Genomic DNA, 15791 nt, shown 5'->3' with positions numbered 1-15791 from the left:
TGACCAATGGCCACGTCCTCTGCTACAGAGGTCTTCCAGATAGGAGAGAATTCGGAGTAGGATTTCTAGTCCATAAGGACCTAGTGAGCAACATTGCTGAATTCTACAGCATTAATGAGAGGTTAGCAGTTGTCATAATAAAGCAGGACAAGAGGTGTAGAATGAAGGTTGTACAAGCCTACGCCCCAACCTCCAGTCACGATGATGAAGAAATAGAACAGCTTTACGAAGATGTTGAATTAGCGATGAGAAAGGTGCAAACTTGGTATACTGTAGTCATGGGCGACTTCAATGCAAAATTGTGAAAAAAAGCAGGCTGGTGAGAAAGCAATTGGCAACTACGGCATCAATTCTAGGAAGACTAGAGGAGAGATGTTGGTAAAATTCGCGGAAAGGAATAGGCTCCAAATAATGAATACATTCTTCAGGAAGCACAGCAACAGGAAGTGGACCTGGAAAAGCCCTAATGGATAAACAAAGAATGAAATAGATTTCATATTCTCTGCCGATCCCAGCATAGTGCAGGATATAGAAGTGTTAGGGAGGGTAAAGTGCAGAGACCATAGGTTGGTGAGGTTTAGGATTTCTCTCCATTTGACGAGAGAAAGGGTAAAATTAGTCCAGAAGCAACAGGTCAACTTAGACACAGTAAGGCTAAAAGCAGACCAATTCAGGCTGGTGCTCACAAACAAATATGCAGTTTTAGAACAGGGAGATGAAGACAACATAGAGGTAATGAATGAAACCATAACTAGGCTTATCTCAGAAACAGCAATTGAAGTGGGAGGTAAGGCACCAAGGCAACCACTAAGGTAAGCTCTCCCAAGTAACAAATGACCTAATAAAGAAACGACAAAACATGAAAGTGTCAAACCCGAGAGATCAGATAGAATTCGCTGAACTGTCAAAACTGATCAACAAGAAGAAAGTAAGGGATATTCGAAATTATAACGTGAAAAAGATTGAGGAAGCAGTAAAATGTGGACACTGCCTGAAATCAGTGAGAAGAAAACTTGGCATAGGACAAGGAAAGATGTATGCACTGAAAGATAAGCAGGGTAATGTCATCAGCAATTTCGATGCCACAGTAAAATCAGCGGAAGAATTCCATGCTGACCTGTACAGTTCCCAGAGCAGCCAAGCTACTTTCATTCGAAGTAGTGATGAACAGGATACAGAGACTCCTTCTATAACTAGCAATGAAGTTAGAAGGGCCTTGCAAAACATGACCAGGGGAAAAGCTGTTGGAGAAGATGGAATAACAGTCAATTTAATCAAAGATGGCGGAGATATGCTTGAAAAGCTTGCGGCCCTTTATACGCAATGCCTCACAACTTCGTGTACCAGAAAGCTGGAAGAACGCCAACATTATACTAATTCGTAAGACGGGAGACGTTAAAGAATTGAAGAATTATAGACACATTCGCATGCTTTCAGTATTGTATAAAATATTCACCAAGATAATTTTCAATAGAATGAGGGCAACACTTCAGTCAACTAAGAGAACAGGCTGGCTTCAGGAAGGAATATTCTACGATGGATCATATCCATGTCATGAATCAGGTAATCGATGATGATGATAAAAACTTTTATTGAAAATAAGAAAGAAAACCTTGGGTTACGGGAAGACATAGTCAGGTCCCTAGTCCAGGACACCGTTGGTAAAAGCCGCTGCCCATGCTCTTTCAATGCGGGCTCGTAGCAATACTGCTATTTTTCTGACAAGCCCATACCATATGGTATAAGTCTGCCTTTTGGCCACAAAATTTGCACTGCGCCGAAAAAGACTCGGGCTCTATGGCGGGAAGCCTAGATGGATTATTAAATGACATAGTTTGTAGGCGATGGAGGTGAGACTCTTCCGATTTATTAAGACCCCTAGCGGGCCCCGGCAGTGTCTGCCTCTCGAGGCGCAGATGCTGTAGTATCTCTAAGTATGCTGTTAATGGCGAGGGGGAGCCCAAGTCAGCAAAGGAGGATGTAGAAGGATCCCGGGGAAAAAAAGCTCGGGCGGAAGCATGTGCACGCTCGTTTCCCTCAACCCCCCCTCGTGACCTGGTACCCATACATCAGCTGCTTCCGTGCAGCTCGAGTCTTAGAATGACTAAGAGAGGACGACGAAGTGCGGCGACGGGTCGGATGGGCTCTACATCTGCTCCGCTCAGAAGCCACATTTTCGGCGAAATCACCCCGGCCTCCAGATTCTATGTAATCATCGTGTGTCTGAAGTCAGCCAGAGCACGTCGACACCGAACTTGAGGGTGTAAGTGCTATATTTTGCATTTTACGGTCACATCAAGTTTCGAAGCGGGGCCGCCCCGCTAAACCCACTACGCTATAGGCTTCGGCCGCCGCACCGCTGCAGATGGCGAGCGCGTTGCGCAATACCGACGCCGACAAAACCCACCAATCGTCCACCGAGGCCTCGGAGGACGAGGACATGGAAATTCGAGAATCGCAAGGACCTCTTCCGGCTGCTGAGGAGAACGAAGAAGACAGTGAGCCATGGATCAATGTTACCAGTCGTGCCCGTCGTCGTCGGCTGCAGACACGCTCGACCACGCCCCAACTATCCCAAACACCACCGAAGCCCGTTCTCCGCCAAAGCCGACCGGTGATGCGCAAGCCCCGACAACCGCCCCTACCTGCCGACGATTACAAGTTGGCGGTTCGTCCACGGAACATCCTGCAGCTCAACAAGGTGAGCCCAGGGAAGTTAGTAGACGCCATCACAAACGAGGCAAAGCTACAAATCGGCTACACCGGATTCAAAATACGCATCGACGAAGACCAAAACATCCTTGTTCTGAGCACTGCCTCAGAAGCTACGGCCTCAGCACTAAGCAAGATGCAGAAAATTACCATTGGTGCAACAACATATGATATTGCATCATACGGAATATCCCCCGATAACTCGTGCAAAGGGGTGATATACAACATCGATCACGACACCACGCCAGAAATGCTACTTAAACGCATTGAATCTCCCGGATACGAGGCGCTGACATGTAGAAGACTAGGAAACACAACAACCATGGTGATCACATTCCTGGGGAAAACAGTACCATATTACATCGAATTTTCCGGCCTTCTTCTGCGGTGCTACCTCTACAAGAGGACCGTGCCACATTGCCGAACCTGCAACGAGACAGGCCACAGAGAGGACGTCTGCCCGCGTCCCCCCGCCACACCCAAGTGCAGGGAGTGCGGCACTTCGCTAGCAACGGAGCAGCATGAGTGCCACCCTCGGTGCTCTCTGTGCGGCGGGAACCACCCGACGGCAGCCAAAACCTGCCCCAACAGATTCCTGCCACCCGTCAACCGTCGGAAACCGCAGCAGGCCCTGAGAGCAGGCTCCTCGTCTCCGACACCACGTGGCGAGCGTTCAGCTTCCCGCAAGTCGCGATCCCCGAAACGATGTGGAGCTGTCCTGGAGAGGAGCAGTTCCAGGCCGCGTTCCGGTTCTAGGCGCAGGACCTCATCGCGACGACGGACGCCATCCCATGGCAGGACCTCGAGCCGTGGACGTTCCGCAAGTGGCAGGAGGGGAAGCAAGGGAGCAGCGCAGGTCACGCAGCAGGTGAGCTGGGCACAGGTTGTTTCTCCCAAAGCTCGTCCCCCCCCACCTGTTGACACAGAGCTGGCACAGGCACACGCCCACATTAGGCGTCTCACTGAAGAGAACGCAACACTCAAAGCAGAAATCAGTAAAGTACACGCAGAGTTCGTAGCACTTAAAGATGAATTGTTAGGAAGAAATAGTACTACCCCTACACAAAGCACTTCAACCCCACCCCCGGAGAAGCGGAAACGGGAAGAGCAACCAGCGCACACAGTCACTTCAAATCCGACACCGCAACGAGCAACCGCCCAGCCCACCACACCACAGGGAGTCATTCCCGTCCAATATGCCACTCCTCAGAAGGTAGAGGAGATAGTAGCAAAGGCCATTCAGAGCCTTCAGACATCCCTACAAGCTACCATGCAACAACAACTCACAGCTATACAACAGTCAGCTGCACAACAACAACAATTCGCAACTCAACAACAACACTCTAACACTGAGATGGCGGAACGCATCATGAGACTAGAGGAACGCATACTAGCACTGGAAGCTCGTCAAAGCCGGCGCCCCAAGAAAGCAGCTCATCAGGCCCTACCAGATTTGTCAGATTCTCTAGGCTCACCAGAACCCCACCTGGTGCGCGCATCACCACCCCTTAATAACCAAGATGGCTCCTCCTCAACATATATGCAGTAAGCGCGGGGGCTCCCCCGGCGAAACCACGGTGTGGCAGTGGAATTGCCGGGGCTACAAGAACAAGCATGGATCGCTGATGCAATACATCGCAACATCGACAAGACCACCTGAAATCATCGCACTGCAAGAGACGAACACACACGTCCGCCTACCCGGATACGTCACGTATGGCACCGATACGGGTGACAGCCTTCACACCCTGGTCAGTAAGAAGCTAGTGGCCGTTCAACACCATCTCCAACAATCCGAACCGCTTGCCATTCTGCTCGAAATTATCCCGCAGGCAACAAAGAAGAAGGGTCCCATGTTCGTTCTAAACGCCTACTGTCGGCCGAAAAGCACGCCATCGGTCCTCAAACAGGTTTTGGAGCAAGCCACGCACGCAGCAGGCAACCATCCGCTTCTAATAGTGGGCGATTTCAATGCAGCCCACCCCTTCTGGAGTTATACGTACAACAACCCCAGAGGAAACCTGCTTCACAAAGTTATTGAGGACATGGACCTCACACTCGTCAACGATCCAAGGAGTAGCACGAGGCTCGGCACAAGTGTTACAAGAGACACGAACCCCGACTTAACCCTCACCAGAAATATCCCCCAAGCTTGCTGGACCAATCTGGCGGAGTACCTAGGCAGTGACCACGCGCTGCTAGCCACCACTCTCCATGGCCTCGAATACAAAGCCAGGATAGGCACTGCTCGCCTCACGGATTGGACCAAGCTGCGGGAGATAAGAGAAGAAAGAGCTACAAACGAACAAAGCCTACAGCTTCAGTCAATTAAGGACTGGATCACTCAGCTCCACCAGGATGTGAAGGCGCATACTAAAATACTTGAAACGTCCACCACCACTCCAAGCATCGACGCTCGCTTGCTCCACATGTGGGAAGCCCGGCGTAGCCTGCTGAAGCGTTGGAAAAGGCAAAGATTAAATCGCAAGCTCAAGAGGCGAATCGCAATACTCACACAAGAGGCTGCGGAATACGCTAACACACTCTGCCGCGAAAATTGGCTATCCCTCTGCGACAGCTTGAGAGGAAGACTGAGTACTTCCAAGACGTGGAAGTTATTGAGGTATTTAATCAACCCGGCCAGCAGCAAAACGGAATCCCACCACAATATGGCCCGAGTAATCCACCAATTTCCAGGAAACGAGGCGGACCTCCTTTTGACTCTCAAAGCCCAGTACTTCCCCACACAGCCATCGGAGCCTCTGCCACCCTACACCGGCACACCAAATGAGCTCCTAGATGAGGACATTCATTTACATGAAGTAACAGCGGCGATAATGGGCTTGAGACGCCACACAGCCCCGGGAATGGACCAAATCACCAATAAGGCACTTGTCAATCTTGACAACCCCTCGCTACTAGAGCTTACCGCTCACCTTAACGAAGTATGGAGGGAAGGAAAACTTCCCGAGGACTGGAAAATGGCCGAGGTTCGTCTGATACCGAAGCCAGGCAAGCCACCAGCCATTGAGAACCTACGACCGATCTCCCTCACTTCGTGTATAGGAAAGCTCCTAGAGCACATCATCCTCAACCGGCTACAACCATTCCTGGAGGACTCGGGGAAACTTCCAACAACGATGATAGGATTCCGTCCACACCTCTCAAGACATCCTACTTCAGCTGAAAGAGGAGGTGATTGTACCAGCGACACGCAACTCCCCCACAGCTATCCTCGCCTTGGATCTTAAAGGGGCGTTCGATAACGTCAAGCATACAGCAATCTTACAGAGGCTAAACACGCTGGGCTGTGGGGCCAGGACGTATTCCTATATCAGAGATTTCCTCTCAGATAGAAAAGCCATTCTAAAGGTCGGGGACCAAGCCACAGACCCCTTTCTACTGGGCGGGCGCGGCACACCACAGGGCGCAGTGTTATCCCCTCTCCTTTTCAATATCGCCCTAATAGGCCTCCCGCCGCTCCTCGATAACATCCCGGGGATCCGGCATGGCCTATATGCAGACGACATTACCATCTGGTCGTCCACGGGGTCCATCGGGGCAATGGAGAGCCGCTTGCAAGAAGCTGCAGACGTGGTGAGCGACTATGCTAAGTCTTGCGGCCTCAACTGCGCCCCCCAAAAGTCAGAGCTACTCCTGGTCTCACCGCGAAAGAAGCATGCATCCGACTCGCCCACTATCAAAATACAACTGGAGGGACACACCATCGTTCCGTCTCAGAGCGTAAAGATATTGGGAATGGTTTTCCAGTCGGATCGCACCAACACAATATTAATTAACAAGCTTAAGAATACTACAGCCCAAGTTACCCACATGATCCGGCGAATAACAACCAAGACAAGAGGCATGGGGGAGGCGGACACGCTTCGGCTTGTCCAAGCCTTACTCGTGTCTCGAATAACTTACGTTATTCCATACGCACTACTGAACGCAACGGAATTCACAAAAATCAACACAATGATCAGAAAGGCATATAAGCAGGCGATGGACCTGCCGATCAGTACGTCCACAGAACGCCTACTACGACTAGGCGTGCACAACACGGCCGAGGAGCTGATCGAGGCACATTTATCCAGCCAGCGAACAAGGTTGGCTGTTACGGAAGCGGGGAGGTCCATCCTCTTACGCCTGGGGCTATCTGCTCCTCTCAGCCATCCGCCGCCTCAGACTGTTAGCTTACCCCATGCCATCCGGAGCAACATCACCGTACCTCCTCTACCTCGCAACATGCACCCAGTGCACCACGCACAGCGAAGGGAGGCCCGGGCTCGGGCCATACACAAGCGATACGGGACTGTGCCCTCTACAGCCTACACGGATGCGGGGTCTTACCCCAGACGCGCAGCCACAACAGCCACCGTAATCGTCAACAAAAAACATCGGAGCAGCATTTCGCTCACCGGATACAATCCCCTCCAAGCCGAGGAAGCGGCCATAGCCCTCGCGCTCGCCCAAACACAGGTTGAAGTCATAGTTACCGACTCCCAACAGGCGTGCCGCAACTTCGCTAGCGGAAGAATTCATGCCACTACGCTCAAGATAATTAATCAAAAGCCGCCAACCAGATCAGTCATAATCATCTGGGCGCCAGCTCATCACGGCATTCCTGGCAACGAGGTCGCCAACCACGTGGCTCGAGATTTGACCCACCGAGCCGACGCCGAGGAATCTGAACCGGAGCGTATGCACCCTCTAGTCTCATACCAAGACATCACACAACACTACAAGCTAACCCGCAGAACATATGCACCCCCACACAAGTCACTACCTAGAGAGCAGGAGCGATTCCTCCGAGCTCTACAGGTTAACACATTTCCCCACCCAACCAGAAACCACCTCATAGCCCCTACACAATTCTCTCCGCAATGCCGCTTCTGCGCAGAGCCCGGGTCCCTCAGGCACATAGTAGGGGGCTGCAGAGAGGCACCACTCAATCCTCCGAACCCCTACCACACCAACGAGCTTTGGGAGAGAGCCTTGGCCAGCTCCGACCTCGAAGATCAGCAACGGCTGATTGCGAGGGCCCAGGACGCGGCCCGAGCTCAAGGCATCCTGGAATGAGGACGCCTCTCCAAAGCTGCATTTATACATTAAAGATGTTTATTCTCTTAGAATGACTAAGAATTTTGCATGCCAGCGGCGTGATTCTACACGCATATAGTTTCTATAAGACGCCTGCAAATCTGTAATAATGTATTCTGATGCGGAGTGTGTCATGGCTAGGGCTATCGCCACTTCTGCCACAGCCAAGGTTTCCCCGTCACAAACTGATCTACAACCTGCATTTGGTGCACCACTGAGATTGTCGATGTCCCCTTTACAGAGCCCGCAGTGTCCACGAAGAAGGCTCCTTCTGTTCTTGAATAGCACTGGTTCATCATCTTGCTCCTTGCCACTCTTCTAGCTTGATGATGCTCCGGGTGCATGTTTTTAAGAAGCGGAAGCGTGAGGAATTTGTTCCGCCACTCCCGAGGAATATCTTGTCGTCCAGCCACTTGTTGCGGAAAGCAGATGTTCAAATCCTCCAAGACCCTGCTGCCCGTCTTTGTAGTGGCCAATCGCACTGCCTGACTTGTAAGATGGGCGCTAATCAATTCATCAGCCGTATTGTGTACTCCCAGTTGTAGCAGACGCTCCGTAGATGTTTTTATGGGCTGCCTTTTCATAAGCCGTTCGAATTATAACGTCCATGTGGTTTAGATCACTCTTCCTTAGCAGAAGGTACGGGGCCACGTACACTATTCTACAGAGGATAAACGCATGCACTAGCCTAAGGGTGTCCTTTTCTTGCATACCCCTCCTCTTGGTTGTGATCTGAGATATCATACGGATGACTTGCTCACACACCGTTCGGAGCTTAGTGATTACGGCTGCGTTCACGCCCTTGTTGTTAATGAGCAGCCCCAAAATACGTAGTGTCTCCACCTCGGGAATAGGTGTATTGTGGACCAAGATTTCCAGCAGTGCAGTATCCCCCTTCCGGTGCAAGACGAGGAGCTCCGACTCAACCAGGGAACCCAGCGCAGTCCGCATTCTGCTGCATAGTTTTCAACTGTGGTGGCAGCCTCCTGAAGGACCCCCCCCATCTGTCCCAAACTGCCCTCCGTTGTCCATATGGTTATGTCGTCTGGGTAAAGGGCGTGACGAATTCCCTTCAGGGCATTCAGTTTTTCCGGCAGGTGCATGAGGGCAATGTTGAAGAGCAGTGGAGAAAGGACTGCTCCCTGAGGTGTACCCCTGGTGCCCATAAGTAACGGCTCAGACCTCGTGTCACCAATCTTGATATGGGCTTGCCCATCTTGCAAGAAGTCCTTGATGTAATAACATGTAAACTTTCCGCAATGAGTACCCTGTAGATTTTCCAGAATCTTGGAGTGTTTCACGTTGTCGAAAGCCCTCTTAAAACCTAGCAACAGTATGGCTCTACTGTTGCGCTTGCGCGGGGGATCGATCACTTCCATCTTCAACCGTCCTGGGTTGACAAGTGTGCCCGAAACTCGAACATCATGTGAAGCAGAAGGTCTTGGTCTTCTAGATACGCAGATTGGCGCAGTTGCACTGCCTTCTCCATAAGCTTCCCTGCACACGATGTAAGCAAGATTGGCCTCAGGTTATTGATGTTCACCTCCTTTCCAGGCTTGGGAATGAAGCTTACATCAGCAGTCTTCCACCCCCTGGGTAGCTTTACACTTCTCCAGCACTTGTTGAAGTATTGCGTGAGATTTTCAAGCATCTGCCGATTAAGATTGGCAAGCAATCTCACCGTCACATTGTCGTTCCCTGGTGCTGCGCTGCTCCGCCTCATGGCCATAAGCGCTGCCTGTATTTCCTCGACCTCGAACTCCCGATCCAGGTCCGGATTCTCCATACCTTCATACTCCCGCACTGGCTCGTTGTCTTTCTTTCTACAGATGTATTTGCTGGTGAGGGCTGCAACCAGCTGCTTGTCCGTGCCTGCGACGCCATGCAGGGCTCTCTTGAGGTTACGTTGGTGCTCCCCACGTGACTTGGTGGGCTCTATCAAACACCTAAGAAGACGCGCGTCTTCTTAGGTGTTTGATGCCTTTGCAGCCTTGGCACCAAGGCAGCGTGGCGCCACGCCGCCACGCCGCCTTGGTGCCAAGGCTGCCTTTCAAGGAGTCGCATTTGGCCAACCAATTGCCAAGGTCCATGCACACTCTTCCGCTTGCAACGTTAATTCCGCGATCTTCATCTTGAGCTTGCGGTTACTTTTGCCTCTTCCACCGCTGCGTTAGACCTCTTCTCACCTCACATATATGTAGTAGGTGGTTGTCGATAGCTGGAACTTTTGAGAAACTGCGGAGTACAATCAACCTCTCTATAAGGTTTTCATAGATTATAAAAAGGCATTTGATTCAGTAGAGACACCAGCAGTCATAGAGGCATTCCGTAATCAAGGAGTACAGGAGGCATACGTTAATATCTTCGCAAATATCTACAAGGATTCCACAGCAACCTTGGTTCTCCACAAAAAAAGGGTCAGGCAAGGGGAGACAATTTCTCGAATGCTATTTATTCACTGTATGCTAAGAATTATTCAAGCTCTTAGACTAGGAAGGCTTAGGAGTGAGGATCAACAGCGAATATCTCCGCAACCTTCGGTTTGCAGACATTGTTCTATTCAATAGCAACAATGGGGACGAATTACAGCAAATGATTGAAAACCTTAACCGAGAAAGTGTAAGAGTGGGGTTGAAGATTATTATGCAGAAGACAAAGATAATGCTTAATAGCCTGGCAAGGGAACAAGAATTAAGGATCGCCAGTCAGCCTCTAGTCTGTAAAGAAGCTCACAGGGAACCCCGATCATGAGAAGGAAATTTACAGTAGAATAAAATTGGGTTGAAGTGCATATGGCAGGCATTGCCAAATCCTGACTGAGAACTTACCACTGTCATTGCCACTGCATTTCAGAGATGATGCCATACCATCAGATATGCATAACATAGGCAAGAGAGAGAAAGAATGTCTAGAAAAGCCAGGAGATTCTCGCTGGCAACGAGGCAGAAGGTGAAAGAAGGAAATTGTGAAGGACACCCACATCCTGTAGTGTTGTCAAAGCCTATCATGCAGGCCTGTTGAACTCAGCTGAAAAATTCCAAATTCCAACAGAGGGTTTCGAGAAAACCCAAGCAAAGGTGAGAAGTAGACGCATGCTCCATAATTTCACTTTCATATTTTTTCCACCTTCTCCGTGGTATCCCCTCTTTCCGTATTTACTGGAATATAAGTCACACCTTCGCATAAGTCACACCTCCCATTTTTTGCGAGCTTTGAAGAATAATTGGTGGGTAAGTCACACAGGTCGGTCTATAAGAAGAATATATTGTAACTCGGTCACCATGATGAAAGTGGATTATACACACTTGTACACTGATCGCGAAATGTTGTACTTACCAATTCCAGAGCACTAAATTTCTGTAAAAAGTTTTTTATACGAGCCACGAATTCTAGCGGGAAAAGACTTCAACCAGCACTCCCCTTAGGTGCAAAAATTATACATTCATTGCAATTCACTCGAAGCCATTGAAGGCCTCGTCCTCCGACAGTCATAAACTTCAGTGGCAATCTATACTCCATCTCAAGTTCCCTTCAGCACTGTGGAGGCTACCGGGTCCTCAGCCAATAGGAAGGGCGACTAGCCCCTGCACATGTATCCCTTCGCGCTGCGTCGTCTGCTTGCCGTGCTGTCGATACACGCTCATTGCAGTTACAGTGGCTGGCTTATTCACCTAAAAAATACTAGAAAACAATGAAACAAGCAACTAAATCGGGAATTCGAGGAAGTGTGGCAACTTTAACGTTACTAATTATGTAGCAATGGTACAAATTAGACATTTTCTGCAAAAAAAAAAAACGCAGTGCATGCTCAGTGTGATTTATTGTGCTGTCAAAGACAGCCAAGCGCTCATTGCGGATAACCTAATTCTTGTGCGCTTCACTTTGTGCCTTCTAAAAGCATCTGTGCAGATATTGAGCAAGTGTTGAGAAGAAATCACATTAAAAATATTTATTTAACCCGGATTCACGTTGTAAGTGCGTGGCCGGCAAGCATCGCACATTTTAGGACACGTGCCTTAATTCACAACTATCCCTGGCATCCAAAGTCTTCCTCGTTCATGCTAGCATCTTCATTGGAGCTTGTGTCCTCCCTGAGGCTGACAACGACTGGTTGCCGATAATTTCGTCAAGAATGTGGTCCATTTCCATCATTTTGTCCTCTTAATATGATGATAACATGCTTACTTGCGAGATGATGTCCGCAATAAGCTTTTTAAGTTCTATCAGTTTGTAGACTTGGTGTGTGGAAGCCACAAACCGCTTAATATCACTCGAAACCAGTTCTATTGGGTTTAGCTGTCAGTGATATGGTGGCAGTCTGTCACAAAAGAGCGCGTAATCCAAGCGCGCGCCGAGTGTCGCGCAAACCAGCGAAAGAACACGCCGGCCCCGCGGCAACTTCAACAGAGGGGGAGAGCGCATACGCCTCAAGCAACAACGCTAACAACGGCGTCGAAACGTCTGGAAGAGGCTCGACGAAGCGACGTTAACCAGAGAGGGAGAGAGAGAGAGCACAGCGTGAACGCGCGCCAACAGCATGAGTCATCATCACCCACCCTTGACAAAACTCCGACAGCAGCGATCGAAGGTACGAGAAAAGAGTAGAAGCTTCCCAAGCTTTGGCAATGCTACGAGATCACGACACCGATAAGAATGTTCGAGAACGCCTGTGGAGGCTATATAACTGCCGTGCGAGAATCGTTTAGTGGAATTCGGGAATCCAGGAATTCAGGAGTTCAGGAGTTCAGTCCGCACCGGTGAAGTGATGTAACGTGAAGACCGAGCGTCTGCGGAAGAAGGGGATTCCCCGGCAAGCTAGTCGACGGGTTCATCGAGCGTCTGCATTTCCGGAAGAAGTTCTTTCTTCGAGATTTGCTCGAGCTACGCCGAGATCGTCTACTCCAAGACCAACCAGCACGGTGAATACGATTGGACACTTAGTGTTCCTTTTCATTTTGTACTTCACGTGTTGGACTCTTAGTGCTTGTCGTTAATTATTTTCTTGTGTTTGTTAATACCCATCTGATTTGTATTGTGTTGTGTTTAGCCTAAGTGTGCAAGTGTGGGTGTAACTGCCTTGTGTGAAGAATATATTTTGTTGTGTTTTGACAACTCTGGGCTCTGACTCGGTCTTTGGACAGCAACCGGCGTTCGCTGGCGCACCAGAGGGCCCATTCTTAATTGTCCTTGCTTTCGTGGGATTATTTTCGGAAGCTGATAATTCGGCTTTGGAATTTAGTCCGGCGTCTGCGCCTCGTTCACGGGGTCTGTGACACAGTCTCAAAACGAGATGCCCAGCAGTGGCAGCAATGCAGTCAATATGGTATTTGTTGCAGTCAACTTTCACTGCATCGATTAGCTGCATTAACTCTGCTTTCACCATATCTTCATTCCAAGGAATGCCTTTTTGGGAAAGCCATGCTTTCATTTCTCTTTTCAGGCTGCTCATGTGCGGCACTTTTTCTTGTCTCACCGAGTGGAAGGGTGCATTGTCGAGGACAGTCGCATTGCCTGAGGGTAGGCACGGCAGCAGCGTTTCTTGAAACCACTTCTCATAGTGGTGCCCGTCAATCTCCTTGCTCATTTTTTGCTTGAAATACTTCTCCTGCCCCTTGGAACAAAACCGTTCTCGTTTCCACAGTGTGTGACAATCAGTTAGGTCCCCTTACCGATGGGATTCTGCAGGCCAACAGACAGTCCGCACCTCTTGGCTTGCTGTGCCGTTTTCACACTCGCGTCGACCCATCACCCGATTCGTCGTCTGTCTGACGTAAACCCATGTTTCGTCTATGTAGAAAATGGGCCTACCTTGGCGACGCAGTTCTCTTATTTGACGCAAGTAGTTGCGGCGCCACTGAATGACGCGTGTAGCTTCAATAAGGAGCACATTACGGTAGTGTTTTTTTTTATATACGGAAGTCGATGCTTCCTGAGCATGCGATGCATTGTCGATGATGACAGTGAAGGTAACGTTTCATCTGCGTCAAAGTGGTCGGCAGGCTTCTTCACTGTAGGTATTTCATTTCTCTTGAAATAGTCATGGACCACTCTTTGCAGTACGCCCAAGTCAAACTCATCGACTTTCTTTTTCCTTTCACGACCATTGCCGCCACAGGATAACTTCTTTGGGGATGCCATTTGGCCATTTCTGCGAAGCACACTGACCCACTTGTAAAGGGAGCGTTCGCTGACGTTTGTCAGGAGTGCGGTTCTCTTTATAACTGTGTTAACACTGGCGCACTTAACGAGTTCTCTCCGGACTGCACCAAACCCATTTAGGGCCACCAACCTCACCTCCTTCGAAAAATGGGATAACTTTGAGATGTGACGCCCCGGTGACTCGTTGGACACCATTTGTGGTGTACACATACGACAGACGACACGGCGGACACGGATTCCACCATCCGCCCGGGTGCGAAGAGCATCTAGACAACAAACAAAGAGCAGACGACAACGCCGGAGTCAAATACATGGCGGTACCGTCCAAAGCGAATGCCTTCCGCCTAGAACCTATGAAGTCGTGGTCGTGCGCTGTGTGGACCGTAAGCTCCAAACTGACGCTTGTATTTGCTTCAGATTTGTGTGCTGACGCTTCAACAGCAATGGTTGCGTGACTATATTGCACTATTCCAAGAACCATTTCCAAATTCAAGGCGCATTAGGCTTAGCAGGCGTGGCAAAAGAAATACCTGATCTCGCAAATAACGACAATACTTACCTGATGCCTTCTCCTCAGCAAGAGATGAAACAAACCGATGGCTGATTTCACCATTTATTTATTGCTGTTGGCGCAGTGCATGAATAGCAAGTGCAAGTTCAGATTGAAGCGGGCGGTCTGTTCTGCGTGGGTGCTGCCATGTTGGTTTGTAACCAGAGTTGCTGGCGTTTACCGAAAAGGCATATGACGCACATGCGAAGTGAAATAAACGCATTATCTATCTTTGTGACGTGACACGTGCCAAAAATGCGTGGATGTCTCAACCCTGCCAATTACAAGGCCGTTACATATGCAACTATGTTTTGCTGCGCAAGCATGCGGCTTGCTTACACCCCAGTGCTGAACGGTAGCGGTGAGATGGAGTATAGCAGTAAATGCGAGACCAATGCATTAGCATGCTGCACCTTCCTACATATACGTACATGCACACATACCACGTGACCTACCTCTACCACTGTGGCCGGCTTCCCACACTTCACACACACACTTTCTTCCATTTTTGACACTCATAATGCTAACGCATTAAATGTTCAGCTACTCCGGCCAGCAGCATCACCGGGTCACCCCATCATCGTCCTCCAAATAACTTTAACCTCCAAATCACAGTGTAAGAAATATACTTCAAGTGTTGACACTCCGCCCAACGGCGACCAGATCTTGCTCGGTGCAATGGCCTAGGTTGCCTAGGTTACGGCTCGGCCCTGAAGCCGCAGCACCCCCCACGCAGCTGCGACCGGCGCATGTACTACAGCGAACACGATCTGTGCGTGCTCTCTGCCACGGCGGGTGGCGAGTGTCAACACCTGAAGTATATTTCTTACACCGTGCTCCAAATTATTTCAGAAAAACATACCAAATTTCCCAAATATTTTTTTTACATAGTCGAATTTTTCCACGTCTATCTGATTCTCAAAATATATTTTTGATTGGTTTCTGGTTGGAATTAACACAATAAATAAAAAAAAGAGCTGCTCTTGAGGGCATCTTTCTCTCAGTGCCAACTGTGGGAGAAGCACAACATTGGGCTGAACGAGTGACTCGTCATCGGCGATATTGGTACAACCTCCCAGGCATGATGAGTACAGCTTGGGATTGGGGTTAATAAGTTAATGAAACATTGCAAGCATGTAACTGGCATTGTATCTGTGGTGTGCCATGCTCAGCAAAAAAAGCAAAAGTAAAAACAATAACGCTCATTGGTCATGCCAGCGTACATGATTTTCTGCATATATATGATGCACTAACGAAAAATGCGGGG

General features: G+C 49.4%; 1 protein-coding gene across 1 annotated transcript in view; it reads right to left on the bottom strand.

Moving 5' to 3' along the window:
* The window catches only part of LOC119453004 (uncharacterized), a 31958-nt gene that overhangs the window by 1863 nt on the left and 14304 nt on the right, over window positions 1-15791 (bottom strand). The window lies entirely within an intron of this gene.

This window comes from Dermacentor silvarum, chromosome 5 (assembly GCF_013339745.2).
Source record: "Dermacentor silvarum isolate Dsil-2018 chromosome 5, BIME_Dsil_1.4, whole genome shotgun sequence".
Taxonomy (NCBI): Eukaryota; Metazoa; Arthropoda; class Arachnida; order Ixodida; family Ixodidae; genus Dermacentor; species Dermacentor silvarum.
The sequence above is the reverse complement of the archived record's forward strand: the minus strand, read 5'-3'. Positions and strand labels throughout refer to the sequence as shown.